The following is a 20,490-nucleotide window of genomic DNA, read 5'->3' as shown; positions in this document are numbered from 1 at the left end:
CATGGTTGATTTCCCAAGAAGTCAGGGCCCAACAAGCAAAGGTCACATGTGTGGTAATAAGAGATGGATGAGTACAGAAGTCAGGGAGAGCAGCTAGTGGCTATGAGTGTTTAGCTGTAGTTGGAGGGGGGATTTAAAAAAATATTAAGCAGCATCCCCATGCAGAATGAATACAGTAATGAAATAATACAGAATAAGATTAAACTGTTTAAAATTCAAGTTTAAATCTAGAGTGAAATAATAGCCCTAAGTATTACTATGAGTAGAGAAGCTCCATGGAATAAGAATATACACCTGATAAGCTGCTGCTATTAAAACTCTATCCAACGATGGTTATGCCACCAAGTAGATCTTTGTCTCAGTATATCCCAAGTAACTTGGGGATTTTAAGAGTTAGTTTTCATACTTTTGATGGTGTTACACTGCAGTGAGACAAGTACAGGCTTAATAAGATTTCTTTACTATCACAAATACTCAAATTGTTCTTTTTTCCATCATGTTTAGAGGGCATGAGACCCTCAGTAATCCTAGTTCCTGTACTAAAACTTTAGTTTTGGCTTCGTATAGACACAATTGTCACTCTTTAATCTTACATGCTTTACAGTTTCCTCTTCAAGTAGTAAGAAAAAAAAGAGATAATGTGGAAAATGTTTTTAAAGCAATTAGCTCAGCATCGGAAACATCAGACAGTACATGTATATGTCTATATATAGTGCAACTATTTTTAGAAAAATTGTCCTTGAAACTAGATTCATGGAAAAGCAATAATTGATGAGTTTGTCACAACTACAGATTAGTAGATGCAAACTGAGTACTTTGCCGTTGTGTGGGCTGGAAACAGAAGACAACTGTTATCTTAGGCCCTTGATGTACTACTTCTGCTTTTCTTAGTAAATCACTCCCAATGTTATCACTCTTCCTACCTGCTTATTAAGCACTTGGTTGCCTTAATAACATGAAGTAATGCAAGCTCATCCATAACACAACATTTTGTAGTAATATGAACTCCTGTTATTCTGTTAAATAACTGCATGCAGTGAATTTACCACATTGACATCATAACTCCTCGCTGTCCACAACTTCAGGAGAACTGCACAGTTTGCTCTGCCAAATATCAGCCGCTGACTGTACACCATCCCAACCAAATATATTAACAGAAAAATAAATTAATGAATTAACGGCTAAATCAGTCAATCATTTCAGTCAGTAAATACATAAACAAATAAATAAAAGATGGCAGTACAGGTGGTGGGTAGCAGATATTGAAAATGCCTGTACAATCTTTCCTCAAAATCTGTTTTATATTCTGGCCACCAGTGAAACTGTGACATGAAATATGCAATTGAGAGTCTAAGTGGATAACAGGAGAGCACAGCTAAACTTTCAGCATGAAATGAGATGGCTATTAACCCTAATTTTGGGTATACTAATATCTTCTGATAAGGCAAGTCATTAATGCTTTCTTTTCAGGACATATGTCAGAAATCTGCAATTTTATTTAGAGATATTCTAAGAATTGATTAGTTGGTGTCAGTTTTAATGGGAAGAAAATAGATGTATTCTGGGATAGGTAGGGAGGCACCCTTAATAGGGGTATGATGAGTATCTTTGGGAAAGAATATGGTCACACAATTTGAGCTCAGTCAGGACTTGTTTTGTATGTTTTCAGCAAGCAACATAAAAGAACATGAGATCTCATATCAGACATACATATTCAAATTCAAAAGCCTGTGCAGTTTTTTTTGTGGTACTAGAGAAGGATGTAGTATTCCAATACGATTTTGCCACAATGGTCCTAGCTTGTGCTCTGATCAATGTAGTCTTTGTTTTGTATACATTCAAAAATACGTCTCATACTGAATTCAGGTGGAAAGAGATGTTTCATTATGTTGCAGTGTTGTTCTGATGACATATTGGGAATTATCAGATATAGTGAAGACCAAATTATTTATTTATATTTATTTACTTACTTTACGATTTGATAACCAGGTTGGCCCACTGACCCTTATCAGTCATGGCTCGAGTACAGTAATATAATGACAATACTTAAAGCCAGTACAATGAATAAAGTTTAAAAGCAAGTAAAAATGTAGGAATGCAATTTGTGAAGTAATTACAAAACATATGAGATATGGAAGTACTAAAATAAAAGAGCAGAATGTTCACAATCCCCAAAAATATTAAGCTTAACACATTTGACATTTCAGGATTTCTATATACAAAATATACAGTAGTAAAGCTTATATAATGGAGCACATACTTTTACTTGCATGCAGTGTTAACAGGTTGTATTTCTCAAGGTTATTTGCTACAGGGTTCCTACTGACAAATATGATATACCGCAGAAGTTCAAGGAGAGATTGTTGTTATACATCTCTCTGCAGTGTAAACAAGGAGACTGTTGTTTATATACACCTTAGTGACCTTCCTATCTAGGTAATAGGCTGTTCGGTTACTACCATAGAGCTGTATACCATAATGTGAAATAATTCCTCAGGGGCTGGAGGTAAATGGAGACAAAAGCCTTACTGAGGTTGTGAAGCATAAGCCAAGTAAGGGATTACTGGACATGAAAAGAATTGTACTAGGCATACTGTGCCCATGCATAAAACTATTCTCAGCATGGTGAAAGAAACCATGTGAGCTAAGGTGAGTGGTCATTTGTGAAGCAACCCTTTTCTAAGGATTTACTTAGTGTTATAAGAATAGTGTTGGATGTCTGGTTGCATAGGGATGTGATTGGTGTATGCTTAGGAAACGGATTAATTACTGGGGTGGTTCAGGGTTTCAGAAAAGAACAAGTGGACAGGAACAGACTAATTATGCAAGAAAAAAAATGGCAATAAAGGTGTTGTAAGATTTTAAAAACTTAGTTCATCTGTTCTGGCAGAACCACGGGAAATGAAGGAATTTGTCTTAGGGGTCTTTTGGCATCTTGCATTGTAATAGATAAAACATGAAAGTTATGTAGAAAAGTCCATAACTATGTCAACTGCAGCTTTAGATGTCAGTGTATGTTTTTCTCAGGGGTTGGAGGCAGGGGTACTGAGCTTTACATATTTGTACTAGGAATTTTGGGTAGGTGTTTACTATAGATGGGAAAGGTGACACTTTCAGCATTTATTAACATTTTTTTGGTCATGTTCTGAAGCAAATGTGAGTAAAAAAAATTCTTGAAATTGGATGTATATACATTACCAAATGATACAGTTTGATGTGAAAAGTGGGCTTCTTTTTAATTTCGTTTTGTTGATTTTCTTGGAGTTGAAACCTGCTAACATGACATCTAGAAAACTGAATAAAGCTTCACTACCTAAACTAATGTATATGCTACCATAATTCCATACTAAATGCATCCGTAAGAGCTTCTTATGTCCATCAATGATAAGTTATCAACTGGGTCTTGCAGGTGAAAGACCTTACACTAAAAATTAACACAGAATAACGAAGCAGGATAAGCACATTGTTGGTAAGAAGCTGTTTTTCTAAAGAAGTGCATTGTTTTTGATCACTCATAATGCTTGGCAGTTTTAAGTAAATCATTGCCTAATGCAGTGGTGTAGCTGGGGAGGGGAGGGGCAGTCTGCCCTGGACAGCACTTTTGTTATATTCTTCTTTAAGAATGGTCCAGTCACACATGTCTGTGCATGTGTTGTCACACAGACACCCTGGTCCTGTTCTTTCCTTTCTATCCACACGCAAATGGGTTTGTGTGGAATTTTAGGCTCTGTGTGTGGAATTGCTAACTCTGTGTGTGAAATTGCTAACTTCGTGTGTGGAATTGTAAGCTCTGTGTGTGTGGAATTGTAAGGTGTATGTGTTTTTGGAATTGTAGGGTGCGTGTGTGTGTGTGTGTGTGTGTGTGTGTGTGTGTGTGTGTGTGTGTGTGTGTGTGTGTGTGTCTGTGTGTGTGTGTGTGTGTGTGTGTGTGTGTGTGTGTGTGTGTGTGTGTGATGCCACAGTCAGGAATACCTGGTGGTTAATGTTACTCAGATGTTACTCATTAATAGGACGTGCTAGAGGGATAGATTCATCACCCAAAGACTCCCTATGCTGTGGAACAAAATCCCGGTTTATGTGAGGCAGAGCACCTCGCTGGCCTTGTTCAAGAGGAATCTTGACCAATGGATGGGAGATCGCAGATACACCCCAGGAGTTACTTCAGTGTCACTGCTCGACAGAGGCACAGCAAAATAATGGGCATAGTTTCTCCAAACTAAAGGGGTGGCGTAAGCCACAAAACTATGGGCTAGGCTTATAAATGCCCCTCGGGCAGATAGCCTAGTATGAACCTATGAACCTATGAACCTATGATTCAAACCCTGTACCTTGGGTACAAGGAACAAGAGCTTAAATTCTCTACCCCTACCCCAACTTGTGATTCAAGGAGTTGAGTCTTCAGAATGTCTGGAATGTTTAGCTTGGCTCATACTTTTCCTCTTAAAATTTGTGGTTTTCTGGTAAATCAGTGAGGACTGAATTCACTAAATAATAACAGCCATTTAAGTTTCAGTCTTCCTATATTTCAGGAACTACACAGTAACATGTCATATTTTATTCTGGCAACTTTGTAAGATTATACAAGCACTGTTTAAAATGTGTCCCTGGTTTTGGGCCATTGCCCCCCCCCCCCCCAATAAAGTTTGGCATTTTCCAGATTTTTTTGTTCTGCAAAGTTGAGATATATAGTCGTGCGTCAAATGCATTTTACAAGGAGCTGAGAGCTTCAGAGGAAGACTTTAGTGCTGCATATGCTAAGTCTGTTTGCAAAGTGCAACTGTTGTTTAGCAAATGACATCATTACTGTTGTAAAGCGTTTAAAAGCATTGTTAGTAGCATAACAGGTAGTGTACTTGCCTTTAAATTAGAAGGCTGTAGGTTCTGCTCCCACAGTATGTAGATGGATTGCTGCTACTGTACTGTGTTGTACTTTAAAGGGGATGAATGCTGCAGTCCTCCATTGGAGGAGATACCTAATAACTATGAACCTATCAGTTTGTCATCCATTCCCTATTGGAATATTACCAGCTTATAGTACCTTTTTAATGTACCATAGGCAATGTATTCTTCAAGGGCAACAGACACTTTATTTGTAGATGAAATAATGAAATATCACAGTTTTTTTTTTGCTAGCAGCAACTTCTTCATTAGTTACAGATATCTTTAATGTGGAATTATTTAGATGACTTTTACTTCTGGAGAAATTGTGCATATTTTACTGATATTGGTAGACTGTAATACCAGAAGTTTGAGCAAAATTTTATGATGGAAATTTTCTGAATTGGGTTGTCTTGTCATTATTGGTTCATACATTTTGTTTCATTGCTTACTAGAAAAATGTTCAAACATGTAAAACATGTTCTCTGAAGTTTGTTGTATTATAAAAGGAATATCATTTAATACAATCAAGAAGATGAATCAAAGAACACATGTATGTTTGCATGGTCCAACATAAGTGTGCAAGGGGCCTATGATGTGAAAACAACCCAAAGGTAAAATTTATCCCTCACAGGCCAGATGCATTTTCCTTTGAATATGGGTTTTAATGTTGTTTCAATGAATGTCAGTTTCAAAGGCAGAGCAGTTTTAATGCTAAAGTCTGTTTTCATTGTGAGACTGTATTGCTTTGTTTAGCAGATATCTATCAGTGTTTGTGCTATAAAAATTAAAATAAAAAAAATCCAAATAACTGTAGAAGTAAAGCATAAAATAGTATGCACATTACAGTGTTTATGGTAAATGGGGAAAATAGCCAAGTAAGGGAACACTGGAATGGCTGCAGGGGGAAGGACTGTTTATGGGGGGCCCCATTTGACCATAATTTTGTGAGGGGAGGGAACCCAAACTCAAAGACAGCCCTGGGTGATACAAACTCTAGGTATGCCACTGGCCTAATGCCTACTGTGGCATCATTTTGTGGGTACACTTACACAGAAAATATGAGCAAACAATGAAAACTGAAAAATCACACAACACACAACACACTATAATCTTCATTTTTTTCCAAAATCACTAGCTGCTTTAACATGGGGAGTATAATTGGAAATTAAATTAATTAAAAAAACAAACAAAAAAAAACAAAGACACTTCAGAATTTCAACAACACACTTTAAGTGTAAGAGAGAGAGAGAGAGCAAGAGAGAGAGTGTGGATGAATGTGTGGATCATCTATGAAGATAGTTTGTTTCCCATCATAAATATTTAAGAATTCTGCAAAGACTGTAGTTATCTTTTTAAGGATATTGTCTGAAATGAAGAGGCATTTAAAATTCACGCTAAGACTGATATAGTCTTCCTGATCGTGTTTATCGCCTCAAACATTGTAGGTACACTATGCTTTTTTCACACATTTAATCAAGTGGTTGATTTGGAGGGTGATCCAAGAAAAATGTTGGTGTGTAAAGCAATGTTTTGGATGGAAAGTTTGTTTCATGGAGACCTCCTTCTCCTCCCTATCCCTCTACTCATGACTTCTGCCTACGAACCTTTAAACTGAATCAGCAGTTTCATGTAAACAATTAAATGAGTGCTGTCTATAAAGCACCTGTGCTTTCAAGCCTTTAATGAGATATGGATGTAATAATGTCAATGTTCTGCCTGGGAAGTTTATTTTTGTGGTGGTCAGACTCTGCTCTGACCCTCTAGTAATGAATTACCGTCATGTACCTCCATTTGTAGACATTTGCCTACTGTCCTAGTGGTTATTATTTACTGCCAAGCTAATGCTGTACCTGCTATGCTGGTTAAACCTGCACATATTATTCTTATCTATACCCTCAGTACTCCTAGATCCCTGAATAAGCTCCCTAATCTTCTTCTACAAGGCATATATAATGTTTTATGTCAAACACCCCCCAACTGTCCCTTAAAAACACTGTTGTCTGACAGAAAGAACACCCACTTATCATTTCTCCCTATTTTCCAGCCTCTGCTGTCCAGGATGAAACCCATAATGCTTATCTCTGTATTATCATCATGCTATTTTTAGTTCACCTGTGCTTAATAGTTTTTTTAGCTTCTAGTTTGGAAGTGCTTTAAAAAACCAAGCCTTCTTGTGCTAAGGACTAATTTTTCACTGCTCCATTTACTGATAGCTGATGCTGCCTGTTAAAAGATAAGCACAATGTTTAGCAAGAGCTCCTTGCATTTACTTTTTTTTAGCTGTAGTGCTTGTTTGACTTGTTGTTCTCTGCCTGACTATTGATTATCTCTGTCTGAATTTGTTTTTTCACACCCACCCACACTTCTATTTTGATGGCTTTTGAGTTGCCTGCTTCTACTATAAATCTGATTTTGGACACTTCTTCCAGTCCCACCTCATCAGCTCATTCTACTGAGAGATCAGCTAGAAAGGCTGTCCCTCTTAGTCTCTTAAACTTGAATTATCTTTTATTTCTTCCCTTCCCACTTCCAAAAATGTACTTTGTTCAGCTGCTTTAACTGCATATGTGCTTCTTCCCATTTAAACTTTTTGTTACACATTCTTAAAGTGTTCAGTTGCATTTAATCTGCTGCGTTTATTACTACTGGTTAGTAGTCTGATTACATTGTAACTGTTATTCTAAGACTCTTAGTTTTGATTTAAGCACTTGGGCTTGAAATTAGTTATCTTTCATAAGGAATGTTTGTAGTCTACACTCTTGTGGCAAGAGAGGCTAGCCTACATCATTCTAAGTTGGGAATTGCTGGTTGAAGGCTTATTGGATCTGTAATTATAAAAGTGTATTTGCTCTGGTTTAAACACTTCGGCTCCAATCTAGCTATTTTACATTAAGAAGGTTTATGGTCTACACTCTTGTGGGAGGAGAGGGCAGCCTCCACTCTTCTGAGCTGGGAATTGCTGGTGAAGGATTATTGTGATTGTTATTCCAAGAGTCTTTGTTTTGATTTAGGCACTTGGACTCCAAACCAGTTATTTTACTTTAGGAAGGTTTGTAGTCTACACTCTTGTAGCATTTCTATCTAGACAGATTTTTTAACTATTAGAGCATCCAGTTTGCACATAGCTGAGTGTAGCTCATCATGTTCCTTGTCTTATTGCCCTATTTAATATTTAAATGTACCTCATTTCTCCCTAGTAGATCAGTAGCCATGGATATGCACTTCCCAATTCTCTCTGTGGCTAGTCTGGTGAGATGAGTATTCTGAGGAATTGTAGCAATTGCCTCATGTATACTGATAAACCGATTTTTCCTAATAAAACAAATAACGTATATCAGAGGTGTAAATATACTTTAACACTGGAGGCAAAACTCTCTCATGGAACCAAAACTAATCCTATAGAGGTTGTCAGTGTCACTTGCACCATGCCAACTGCACAGTGCAAAGACCCTACACATAAAACTGAGGCATTTACAAGTAATCTTACTAAAACACTAAGACCTTATGCCCAGTATAATCAAAGAATGGGTCCTCAGCCATCACATAAACTCTTCATTAAAATGCCATCCCCAGCTACACATAGTGACACTGTATCCAATGCCTCCACTGCTAATCCTTAAGACAAACCAGCAGACGGGTACATTTCCTGGTCATTGGTGGTTCTGTAGTGTCCCCATCATCAGAATGAGCAAGGAGACAGTCACAGTTAGCTGCCTTCCTGGGGCTATGATCCATCAAGTTACACAGGCACTCAGGCCATTGAACCACATGTAGCAGTCTCTGTCATAGTCCATGTGGGTGTTAATGACCTGAGATTTACCTCCCTTGACTATATGAAGTGAAATGTAATCAAGCTCACTGATCATGTGTCTCAGGCAGGTAGGAGCCTAGCACTGAGCAGCATAATAAAGTCTCCAAGGATGATGCCATCTTACCAACAGAAAATTATTGATTTTAACAATTGGCTTAGCTTCTGGTGTCAATACAGAAGGATTTGATTGCCAGGGATGACATGGTTGATAGACCATGCTGCTTTGTCAACGGTGGTCTTCACTTATCCCCTCTAGGGTTTCAGATATCGGCAAAGACCTTTTCCAATCCCATAGTGCCTTTTTTAGGTTGTGCCAAACTGATAAACCTACTGACTTAATTGAACATATGAAGAAATATCTGAAGGTGGCACTGCTCAATTCCAGAAGTGTTAACAAGAAACTCTACTCCCTGCAAGCCTTCCTCACCCTGAAGATTGTAGATATCTGTGTAGTAGTGGAGACATGGTTTAAAGTTACAGAGATTACCCCAGAAATACAAGGTTGTAATACCTTTCACACCTTTGGACCAGCTACTAAACAGAAAGGAGTCTCAGTCTTTCTTTACCAGAAAGGCTCATCCAGACTCTGCTACACTTTGCTGTGAAGGAAAGGTTAGTTTGCTGTTATTTTTTGTATTTCTGTATTGCCTTTCTATATTTTGAATACTGTAGTTTGTTTTCTTTACCTTGTGTTTTGCTTGCATTCTGTTTTAACAGCATATTAAAACTTCAAAAGAGACCACAGCTCTCTCTGTTCTGAGTCAGGCAGAATTTTTCCCTCCCTCCCACCCATTTAAGTTGTCTTGTTAAATACCACTGTCTTTCTAGTTGCCCGCCTCTTATGTTAATCTGACCATATATCTCATTTCTCTCTACTTTCACTGGCTTATGTGAGTAATCACAAAACCATCACTTTTGAAATTCCACCCCTTCAATTATTTAAATTTATTGGCCATCCTACAGTATTTCATAGTACCAAAATACAAAAGCAACCACCCCTTTCAGTCCATCTTGCTGTTTTAAAAATAGTAACTCTCCACTAAACCTTAACTTTTTAAACAGGTAAAACTCAAGTTACCTACTTTCATATCTAACTTCTCTAGTGCACACTGCAGAGTGCATTCTTTTCAATCTTACCTTTAAGCATCCCTGTTACTAGCACTTTCTCTAATACCTAAAAAGATCATCTCTACTTGACTCCAAGTAGACTTTTCTCTATCTGTTAAACCTAGCACTTGCTCCTACAGTACTTATTACCTTGATACGGCACTCTTATAGATAGCACCGCAAAAAGGCAAACCCCCATTTCTCGGTCACCCACGTCCCCCGGAATCTCTTTTAAAGTTTTTATGTCTAGTCCTTCTAGCATGTCGAGGGATCAGTTGCTAGTGTCCTCTCCTGCTCAGCTGGTGAACCTGGGAATATTGAGGCAATGTTACAATTGCCTCATGTACACAGACAACCCTCTCCTCCTCCCACAAAACACAAATACATGTGAGAGATGCAACTATACGGCCAAACTGGAGGCTGAGCTCTCTCAACATAGGACTGGCAAGACCAGTCAGGAGGAGAAGGTTACGACACACACTATAGACCCAGTCTCACATAGTACCATCACAACCTCAAATCATACACATAAACACACAAAGACATACTCGGCTCTGATCAAAAATCTACCAAAACAGCAGAGGCCACAAAAGCAGACACCCAAACAACCACCACCTCAGAACACAACACCTGCAACACATAGACCTCACAGTCAGAGTGTCAAACAGTCACAGCCCTTAAGGCCAAACACAATGCCAGACACACTAGTCATTGGTGACTCCATAGTCAGACACACTGACGTCCTGCTCACCAGACTGAGTAAGGAGAAGGTCACAGTAAGCTGCCTGTCGGGCGCTAGAATCCGCCACATAACGCAAGCACTCAGGTCTCTCAACAGCAGGTACAAATACGACTCAGTCATTGTCCACGCTGGTGTAAACGACCTGAGACGTACCTCCTTGGACTACATGAAAAGAGACATTGAGGAGCTCTCTGATTATGTAGCCCAGGCAGGTATGACCCTGACCTTGAGCAGTATCCTACCTTCACCAAGAATGATGCCACAATACAGAGATAAGATGATCAGCTTTAACAATTGGCTTAAACTCTGGTGTCATTCAAAGGGGATCCAATGTCTGTCTGCCTGGGATGACATGCTGGACAATCCACGCTGCTTTGCAAGGGACGGCTTGCACCTGTCACCCCTGGGATTCCGGATATTGGCAAAGGCTCTTGCCACCCCCATAGTGCCTTTTTTAGGCAAGTCTCAAATTCTAAACCTACCACCCTAGAACACAAAAAAGGAAAAAAACTAAGGGTAATGCTGCTCAATGCCAGAAGTCTAAATCTCAAAATGCACGCACTCGAGGCCCTTCTCAGTATGGAGAACATCGATGTCTGTACAGTGACAGAAACCTGGTTCAAGGCTCCTGAGAGCACCCCAGCACTATCAGGTTTTACCTCTTATCATGCGTTCCGGCCCCAAAATCCGGACAATACCAAGAAAGGAGGGGGGGTATCCATATTCATCAAGGACACCCACACCTCAAGACTGGTGGCAACGCACGATGCATCGGAGACCATTCAGGTGCAATTAACCATATGCAAGACTGCTCTGCAAATTGTAGCATGTTACAGGCCACCCTCACAAACTCAGGAACCTCACATGGCCTTCCTGAAAACACTAGAGGGGATAAATGTATCACCAAACACCATCATACTAGGTGACTTCAATTACCCTAATATAGACTGGGAACACTACTCAAGCCCAAACACCCTAGCCCAAAAGTTCCTGGAATTCATAAACTCAAATGCCATGGAACAACTAGTCACCATCCCCACAAGAGGAGAAAACATACTTGATCTCATCATCACGAACATGGGAGCACAATGTTCAACACCGGAAGTATACCCCTCACTGGTGAGATCAGATCACAAACTAATCTCGCTGGAGGTCCTCATCCCACCCCACCTGAAATAAAAAGACCACAGTAAAGAACTTCTCAAAGCCGACTTCACACTTCTAAAGACTAGTGTGGTCTCCTTTAAGGCCCCGAGCCGGCGGAAAACAGTACTCAAGCCGCTGAATCACTTACAAATGCCTTCTACCAGCACCTGCAGGACTGCATGGATAAGGCAATCCCAAGCAAAACAAAGACTCTTTGTACCAAAGGCAAGCGCCCAGTCTGGTGGACCCCAGCCATAAACAAACTCTACAACAAAAGGAGGAAGCTACTACAAGATAGAGCAAAATCCTTAAAAGGTAAGACACCCTTGATCACTATAAGTAAAAAACTAAGAGCTCTCATAAAATCATCCAAAGCAAATTTTGAGAAAAAATAGCTAAAGACTCAAAAGACAATCATAAGGCCTTCTTTAGCTATGTTAGAAATCTGGGAGGAAACTCCCAGATATGCTCAGAACTAGTTCAAAATGATGTGAAGATTACTGATCCTACAGACATTGCCAACATACTGGCTGACAGGTTCAGTGCAAACTCCCCCCCAAAAGGAGAGATATCTATACCAAGCGATTGCAGCCCCCCAAACATCTCCAACGCCCAAGTGAGAACTGCTCTCTCCAAAGCAAAAAACACAGCATCCATGGGACCTGATGGTGTCCCCGGCTGTGTGCTCCACGAACTCAACAAGGAATTAAACCCACAGCTAGGACAGCTGTTTAATCATAGTCTTACCTCTGGATATGTACCCAGGAAGTGGCGCACTGCAACTGTGGTCCCACTTCACAAAGGCGGTGCCTCCACCGACCCTGGAAATTACCGGCCCATTAGCTTGACAAGCCTTATCTGCAAAGCCATGGAGAGGATCATAATGGACCTCATAAATAAAGACATAGGGAATTTGCAGACTTTGGATCCATCCCAGTTTGGCTTTGTCAAAGGCAGATCATGCCTTCTAAACTTGGTTGACTTTTTCGAAACAGTCACCAAAGCCATTGATGAGGGAAAGGCAGTCCATACAGCCTACCTCGATCTGGCGAAGGCCTTTGATACAATACCCCACTCGGGTATCATTGAAAAACTCATCAGCTTAAATGTTAACCCATACATCACAAGATGGGTTGCAAACTGGCTGAGTGACAGAACCCACAGGGTCAGAGTTGCTAGCGCCATGTCAGACTCAAAGCCTGTCACAAGTGGTGTACCACAGGGCTCAGTCCTGGGCCCACTCTTGTTTTGCATCTACTTTTCCGAAGTACAAGCAAACACAGGAGGGTTATGGCTGACAAAGTTTGCAGATGACTGCAAACTGGGCGCCATAGTAGAAAACACATCTGACACAGATATCCTTCAGAAGGGTCTCACAGAAACGGATAACTGGTGCCAGAGCCATGGCCTAAAGTTAAATGCCAAAAAATGCATAGTCATACCCTTCGGGAAAAACAGGGTTACCCCTAGCTACCAAATAGGTGGCAATCCACTGAGCACAGAAGAAGTTATCAGGGACCTGGGGACCCAGGTTGATAGTAGTCTGTCATTCGACACCCATGTAGCTAAAGTAGTTAGGAAGACCTTCTACATTGCCCACCTTATCATGAAGGGATTCTCATCTAGATCAAGGGAGGTCATAGTCTCCCTATACTCATCACTCATCAGACCAATGATTGAGTACAATGCCCCATTCTGAATGTATCTGACCCGACACTTGCAGCAGCTGGAGAGGCCACAAAAGTTCCTCACCAAAAGGATAAAGGGTCTCAAACATCTGTCCTATGCTGCCCGAATGAAAGAAATCCAGCTCTATTCAGTTGCTTACCGCTTGCTCAGAGGTGACCTTTGCCTAACATACAAGGCCATGTCAAACCCAGATTTGATGAATATGCTTCACCTCAAAAAATCTAGATCCGTCAGAGCCACAAGGGCGGGAGACTTAAACCTCGACACGGCTATTAATAGGACGTGCTGGAGGGATAGATTCATCACCCAAAGACTCCCTATGCTGTGGAATAAAATCCCGGTATATGTGAGGCAGAGCACCTCGCTGGCCTTGTTCAAGAGAAATCTTGACCAATGGATGGGAGATCGCAGATATACCCCAGGGATTACCTCAGTGTCACTGCTCAACAGAGGCACAGCAAAATAATGGGTATAGTTCCCCATACTAAAGGGGTGGCGTAAGCTACAAAACTATGGGCTAGGCTTGTAAATGCCCTCGGGCAGATAGCCTAGTATGAACCTATGAACCTATGAACCTATGAAAAACAACCTCACACTCAGACTAGTTAAAGTGTATGACTCACTGGAACTCATACATGTGCAACTCACCATAATTAGGGTGCCGTACCATATCCTTACACCCTATAGGCCCCTCTACATATCACAGGAAACCCATACTACCTATATCAGTGTACTAGAGTCCCTCATCATTCAACCCAATATGATATTCAGGGGGATCTCAACTACCCCTTTATAGACTGGGAATCCTACACCACTTCTAATGCACAAGTCCAGTGATTCCTAAACTTTGTCAATGCCAACATCCTGGAATAGCTGTTCCATTCTCCTACTAGGGATAAAAACATCCTTGACCATGTACTCATGAACATGGGCGGCCCGATGTTCCTAACCCAATGTAATGTCTTCGTTCATCAGCTCTGGCAATAAGGCAGTATGACTTGAAATAAAGATTAAATCCAGAGAATCCAGTGAAACCAAAGACCTTTAGGAATTATTCCAAAGCTAATCTCTCTGTACTAAACAACATCTTGGCAAAATTCCAAGTATCCCCAAATGCAGTAAACACCATAACATATGCTGAGTTATTTACAGAATCTCTGTACAGCCATATTTAAAGTTGTATACCGTGGTCTATGCTCACTCGTATTAAGAATAAGACAAACTCAAATCGCAAGCCGCCTTGGTTGAATCATGATGTCAATTAGTTATACAACAAAAGAAAATAATCTTGGCTAAGTGTAGGAGAAATAAAGCTATACATGCTAAAAGTCCCCTGACCAATCTAAACAGACCACTAAGAGGGTTAATTAATACTTCAAAGGCTAAATTTAAAGAAAAAATAGCTTCTCAGGAAAAGGACAACCACAAAGCTTTCTACAGGTCTGTCTGTAACCTCAGGGGAAATACACAACACTGCACTGAACATATTATAAATGGTATCAGCCACACTGAATCAGAGGCCATTGCCAACCTTTTGGCTGACAGGAACAGCTCAAATTTCTCTCCCCACTCTCTTCCTGATAGTCCAAAGGAAAAAACGCATACCACAGTCCCCCAACCATTACTAGGGAACAGGTCATCAATGCACTTTACAAGTTCAAAAACACTCACCGATGGGCCTGGACAACATCCTGGTTTGTTTAATAAATGGCATGAGACTTCTCTGGTCCACTTGCATCACTTTTCAACTGGAGCCTTCAGTCAGGTTTTATGCTCAAGGAATGAGAAATGGTTACAGTCATTCCCCTTCACAAAGGAGATCCAACCGTTGATCCAGGTAACTACAGGCCCATAAGTCTTACCAGCCTTATATGTAGGACCATGGAAAACATCATCATGGACATGATAAATAAAGACATAGGTAACCTGCAAACACTAGACCCACTACAGTTCAGCTTTGTTAAAGGAAGGTCAAGCCTATTTAATCTGGTGGACATTTTTGAGATGGTGACCAAAGCATTGGATGAAAGTAAGACTGTGCACACAGCTTATCTTCACCTGGCCTAGGCTTTTGATATAATTCCCACCCAGGAATTATAAGCAAGCTCACTAATTTAGGTATAAACCCTTTCATCACATGCTGGGTACCCAGCTGGCTCAGTGATAAGACCCAGGAGGTCAAAATAGGTGAAGCAACCTCCACCAAGAGGCCAATCACTATAGGAGAACCCAACGGCTCTATACTGGACCCATTCCTTTTTGGCACTATTTCTCTTAAATGAAAGCAAATGCTGAAATTTTATGGCTGACTAAGTTTGCAGATTATTGCAAGCTGGGGGTCATCATTGACTCCCCTGCAGAGACCAGGATTCTTCAAGAAAGTCTATCTCTGACTAACAAATGGTGCTGATGCCATGGTCTTAAACTCAATGCCAAGAAATGAATAATTGTACTCATTGGGAACTCAACCATCCTGGCTAACTACCTTGTTGATAATACACCCCTAGGAGTCAGTGGACAGGGATCTTGGTATGCATGGAGACAGTAGCCTTACCTTCAACCACCAAATGTCCACTGCATTGAGGAAATTATTTTATGTTGCACAACTTATAAGTAAGGGTCCAAAGAGATCATCATCCCACTGTACTCTGCCCTTATCAAACCAGTCATAGAATACAATGCTGCCTTTGGTATGTACCTGACCAGGCATATGCAACTACTAGAGCGACCTCAGGGGTTCCTTGCAAAAATAATAAAAACTGGAAGTAACAAACCTGCCTTATGTAGAGCACCTTAAAGCACTTTCCCTCTTCAGTCTCCTATATATTGCTGAGGGATAATATATGCTTGGCATACAAGGCATCCGCAAACCCCACATTTATGAGTCTCCAACATATTTGTAAGTCAAAGAGTACCAGAAATACAAGATCTAGGGATTTGAATTTTTTCTGTGATTTCAACAAAACATGCTGGAGAGACAGATATGTGTCCCATAGATTGCCCCTTCCATGGAACAGGCTTCCCATCCATGTGAAGCCATGTTTGTCTATTACCCAATTTAAGCACAACCTAGACTAGTGGATGGGGAACAGGATATTTACACTGGGCCTGACACCAATGTCCCTTATGGATAGAAGTAGCATATACATTCTTTGCCCTCAATGTCCTATTTGGATATAAGAGATCACTATTCTTTTGGGAAAGCTTGGCTAGGCTTAGAAAGCCCCTCCACCTAAGTCATTAGCCTAGTAACAATCTGAATCTATGAAAGTTTCTGATTCACCCACAACTCTACTTATGTGTAATGACTTAGGCTATAAAATTGTGTGTGTGTGTGTGTGTGTGTGTGTGTGTGTGTGTGTGTGTGTGTGTGTGTGTGTGTGTGTGTGTGTGTGTGTGTGTGTGTGTGTGTGTGTGTGTGTGTGTGTGTGTGTGTGTGTGTGTGTATACAAGAAAAAGATGCATAACACATTCTGAGATCATATACTAGGTAGAAAATGTCATCTGGGTTGCAAAATTCAAGCTTCCTCATTGCTAGATATATAGCTGACAGTGGATGCTAAAGACCTGGCTCAAAAAATGAAACACTGCTTCACTGAAGAGTAGATTAGGGTTAAACAAGAAAGAAAATAAAACAACAGCTTAAGAACCAACCTTCTGAACTAGTTCCCTTAAGCATACCTCTCAACCTCTTAGAGCAAAAAACCTGGACAAAGCCATTAATAAAAGTGGGACAAAGGCCCAAAAATAGGGACAATTTTTAAACATTGCTCTTACAAACTTAGAACGTTGATAGAATAACAGATTTTGCATTAGCATGAGTTTTCTGAAGGCTATGATGTCAGAAACTCATGTCTATCATTATTTTCTAACTTCAGTATTTAATGATTTGCCACTAATTTGCCAGAAACCAATAATTGTTTGAAAAATGGATGAAAAATATGAGGCAAAAATCTGGATATTCTGAGAAAAATTGTACAGTTGAGAGGTAGGCCCCGAAGCCTCTAATTACCTGTGATAACAAGTATCAAGACTCTAATTTCTGCATTTCCTCACTCACACTTGAGAACACTGATATTACTCATCAATGAATTATGTTAGTTTTCCATTTTCAGGATACTGGCAAATGTATATTCAACAAGAGCCAATAAAGAATCAATAAAAAGAGCATTCTACTTTCAGATAACTAAACAGTTTCATGTAAACAATTAAATGAATACTGTCTATCAACCACCTGTTGTATGAATCCTTTAATAACATCTGCATGTAACATCAGAGCTGAGGGAGTGCCCACACCTCTGTCAAGCACATTCCATCGTCTTTTGAAGTAATGTTTATAAAATCTGCCAGCATCAGTAAATCATCAAAACATTAAGCTCCTCATCTTTTGAGGTGTACTTTCAGTGAAAGAAGAAAGAATAGCATTGCAAACTTCCTGCAAGTTTCATCTGGTTTTATGATGGCCTCTTCTGTGTTCCCTATTTAAATTATCCCCACATTCACAATGATGCAGGGTGATGCTTAGTTTTTGAGTATCACTGAAAACTGGCATTTTACCAATCTGCCAGAGGTAAGGAGGTGGTGGAACTAAAGAAAATGTACTTTCGCCGTCTTCAACGGATTGGTCTTAATGGCTCCAGTGACAATGATCTTATTGGGTCCAGTGACAACTACAACTCAAAATCCTACATTGCCAAGATTTACTGTAAGAGGTTTCTGGGATTTTAATTCTTTCAGGAGATGACATGTTTTCTTTCCTAACAGGTAAATCATAAACTGAGGTTAAATTTGCATTTTATTTCCAACAAGTTTGCAGTTTTCATTCTTCTTTTATATGATGGTACCAGCTTGCCAGCAGATTACTCACAGAGTTTCAGAATATGTACCATATCAGAAAAACTGTCTAGTTTGCACCAAAAAATGATGGGAAGTTGTTTTAGCCCCAAAGAAGAATTCAGCAGCTATAACAATATAAACAGGCAGCTAAAACAGAAAAATGTTGTTAGAATTGCAAAAGTAAAAGTAAACTTTATGATACACAGTACACAAAACGCATTAATTAAATAAATAGCACACTATTGTGTTTAAACACAGGACAGTAAGCTAACACAAAAAATACAAAAAGGTAAAGAAGAAATGAGAACAGCCAAGTTGGTACCTCCTTACCAACTATGGGCATTAAGATCATCCATGTTATTATAGTCACACTACAACAGAATGGGTGTGGCATGATACAGAAATCAACAGGTGAAGACGGATATTAAAAAGTCCTTCACACTTTTCTAGATTTTACTTATTTATTGATTCATTTACATTTGTAGACTGGGAATGTTCAGCTAGGAGCTGCATTTCTAAGTAGAGTCTCAGAGAAAGTTGCCTGTGTCCAGACATATTTAACAGAATACATATAAAAACAATTGGAATTATAAAGACATTTGTTAAAAACAGATAGCAAAAAAAAAAAAAAAAAAAACAGAAACTGCTATGAAGATATAAATAAAACAGGTTTTCCTACATGTGGTAAGGGTAACACATATATTAGAAATTAAGAAATGATGCAATCATACTATAAATGTTGTATAAAAAAATAAACTGTGATATGGCTAGTTTTCCCAGTAATAAAGTTATACACTAAATTAAGCAGTGCTTCTGTCTGATCTGTCATGTAAATATTGTAGACCGTGTTATAGGACACAATCAGATCATTACTGATATCTGTAGATACATTATCCACATGTATACAGTGCCACAATAAAGATTTTGGAATTGAGCAACTGTGCAATAAAATAACATTTAGCAACACAAAATAAGAATGTAGCAAGTGAACAGATTAAGAATGGGGTAGAGCTCATGCCATTAACCTCGGTAATGATGGCAAGCAATTATTGTGAAACACCTAAAACATGTTATCATAGAGACAAATCTTCATACTCATTGGATTCCATTTTCCCTCTAGCATGACTTTAATTAGGCACTAATTGCATACAATTTTCATGAGTAGGTGCTAGTGTTTTTAATATGCATGCACTGTATGCAAATATGAGATGCACTGTATCAAAATGTAAACATTATCTAAGCAAGGAGCGGTTTAACCTTGCAGCCGCAGAGTCTTATAGATAGGCTGTGCTATTCCTTAAAATTCAGCTGCAGAACACGACTGAAATATCAATGGTTGCTGCACTCTGCAGGATTTTTAACTATCAGTTTTGCTATACAGTTATCCATAACCTTAAGAAGTTGGCAAACATATATTGACCGGATGATCTATACGTAAGAAGGTAAGTAATGCAATATCCCCACACCCATGTGCTCATTTGCCATGCATGAATATCACAGCCTGGGGGAGCAGCTGTGTACAGATTGAATGTTTAAGTTTTGCAACACTGATGACCTTTAAGACATGATTAAACAACACATAAAGAATTGTATACACATATCTCACACACACACATACACACACACACACACACACACACACACACACACACACACACACACACACACACACACACACACACACTTCTTCAGCTTTTTTTTTTTTTTTTTTTACTTTTTAGTTGCTTTAGTTTAGCTGACCTTTTGAAAGGATCTTGTTAGTGAAATAAGTTTTGTGACACCTTGTTCCTGTCAGGAGTAATTCTGTACTTCAATTTATCTGGATTTTGTTTTATTAGTATTCTTTTTGTTTCTTATTTTAGTTTGGATTCTAAACAATGACTTGTGTTACATGAGGCTAGCTTTTAGTTGTTGCCTAGGCTCATTACTGTATATGAGGTTGTATTCATGATTTATGATCCTTTGTGTTTTTTATGTATATATTACATTTCAGTGGGTTAAAGCTGTTACAGAAAAGTTGATCTGATGAGATCCTGTTGGTGGACAAAACCATTTATCATAAACTAAAGCTGAGTAGTTCTGATGACTAAGCCTGTTTGAGTTTGTTTCTGCAGTACTTTCATAGAAGAGGAATTAACAGCTGAAGTTTTGAACTGATTATTACTATTGCTTAATACTGAAACATTTAAGTGTTTTTATTTTTTGTTTTTCACAAATAACAAGGAAGTAAAGCCAGTCCTCTACAATAATGCTGGAGACAGCTATTTCCCCACACGTC

The sequence above is a fragment of the Protopterus annectens genome, chromosome 2.part2 (assembly GCF_019279795.1).
Source record: "Protopterus annectens isolate FY-2018-M chromosome 2.part2, PAN1.0, whole genome shotgun sequence".
NCBI lineage: Eukaryota > Metazoa > Chordata > Ceratodontiformes > Protopteridae > Protopterus > Protopterus annectens.
This window is presented reverse-complemented; position numbering follows the sequence as displayed.